This window comes from Mus caroli, chromosome X (assembly GCF_900094665.2).
Source record: "Mus caroli chromosome X, CAROLI_EIJ_v1.1, whole genome shotgun sequence".
In the NCBI taxonomy this organism is placed as follows: domain Eukaryota; kingdom Metazoa; phylum Chordata; class Mammalia; order Rodentia; family Muridae; genus Mus; species Mus caroli.
The window spans coordinates 130,315,878-130,318,051 of record NC_034589.1 but is presented as its reverse complement, the minus strand read 5'-3'; positions in this window follow the sequence as shown (position 1 = coordinate 130,318,051).

Sequence of the window (2,174 nt, the reverse complement as noted above, 5' to 3'; positions counted from 1 at the left end):
AGATTAAAGATAAAAGAGACATCCTTTAACATAATAAAAGCATTTTACAGCAAAACTGTAGCCAACATCAATTAAAATGGAGAGAAGCTCAAAGCAATTCTACTAAAACCAGAACCAAGACAAGGCTGTCCACTCTCTCCATATCTATTCAATATAGTAATTGAAGTTTTATCTAAAGCAATAAGACAGCTGAAGGCAATCAAGGGGAAAGAAAGAAGACAAAGTATCGTTATTTGCAGATGATATGATAATATACATAAGGGAACCCAAAAATTCCACCAGGGAACTCCTGCAGCTGATAAATACCTTCAACAAAGTGACTGTATACAACTTTAAGTCAGAAGAACTGGTAGCCCATCTGTATATAAATGACAGACTGAGGAAGACATCAGGGAAACAGCATCTTTCACAATAGCCTCAAATAATATAAACTACTGTGGGGTAACTTAAAAATTAAAAAATTTAAAGTGAATAAAATTATTCCTGATGACATTCTGTTATATTCATAGATCAGTGCATTGTTCAGTCATCATCAGAAGCTTCCTCCTGCAGCAGATGGGAACAAATATAGACACCCACAGCCACACATTATGGAGAGAGAGAGAGAGAGAGAGAGGAGAGAGAGAGAGAGAGAGAGAGAGAGAGAGAGAGAGAGAGAGAGAGAGAGAGAGAGAGAAGATATTTGAGAGCAGGATAAATGGATGTGACTATTCAAGAAGATAGTAACAGAGAGACTGCACCCTTTCTCTGTCAGGTCCATATTAGTGAAGATATATCTTCCTTATTTAATCTACCCATTCAATATTTTAATTTCTTTTGGAAACATCCTTACAGACAAACCCAGAAACTCTTACCCCAATATGAAAATTGTGTAGCTTAGTCAAGTCAGAACTGAAAATCAACCATCACAATAATGATAGCAAAAATTAGCGCCTCCCCAATCTATAATTTGTTATTGACAGGCCCAGTCTTGTATGGACTCACTGCAGGCAACCACATGATCTCATAAAACATAGGCTTCCCCCCCCCCCGTTTTTACTAAATTTAATTTTAGAAACCATATTCACTTTTAGCATTTTTTGATCAAATGTGTTCTTGGACAATGAATTCTGATTATATTCATTCATCTCCCTTAAGCTCTTTTTATTCCCCTCCACTTCCTCCCTACAGGTCTTTCCCCCACATTTATGCCTTTTCAATTTTTTTTTGATCCTCTGGTTTTAATGATGTCCATCTGTATAGCCATGGGTTTTGAACGACCCAATGGAACCTGGTGAGCTCACTATTGAGTTGGGTACACAACTAAAGACTGTCCTCCTTACATCCCCCAAATCCAATCCATCAGTTGTCAGTAGTTTTGCAGGGAAGGGTACAGACCCATTAGCACCTCCCCAATCCATAATTGGTTATTGACAGGCCCAGTCTTGTGTGGCTCACTGCAGGCAACCACAGCTTTATGAGATCATGTTTTCAATGGCTCTGTAATGCCAGGAAGGCACCATTTTACATCTCTTTTCTGTGTTTTCTGGATTTTATATTCTTTCAGTTCTCTGATGCAGTGTCTTCTAAGTCCTCAAGGGGATGGTCTAAATGTGCTATTCCAGGACAAGCACCCACGTGTCACTTTTTCTAAGCATTTCAGTTATAAATATCTGCATAAACTGCTTCCATAAAGAACAACACAACAAAGCAAAATTGTCATGACCAATGTTAAAGAGGTTTTCTCTTGTTTACTTCTCAAAATTTTAGAATCAAGTCTTAAGTTTAGTGTTTTACTCATTTTTGGGTTGATAGTTTTGAATGTGGTAAAACAAAGTCCAATTTCATTCACATGTATGTGGAAATCCAATTTTCTAGGTGTTGCTTGTTTGAAAGAATATATTAAAATATCTTATTGTTTCTCTTACCAGTTTCACTAGTTATATATGTTTGGATTAATTACAGACATTTCTATTATATTTCACTAACAAATCTATGAGTTCACATGAAAAGTCTTTTTTTTAATTTTTAATATTTTTATTACATATTTTCCTCAATTACATTTCCAATGCTATCCCAAAAGTCCCCCATAGCGCTCCCCACTTCCCTACCCACCCATTCCCATTCTTTTGGCCCTGGCATTCCCCTATATTGGGGCATATAAAGTTTGCAAGTCCAATGGGCCTCTCTTTCCA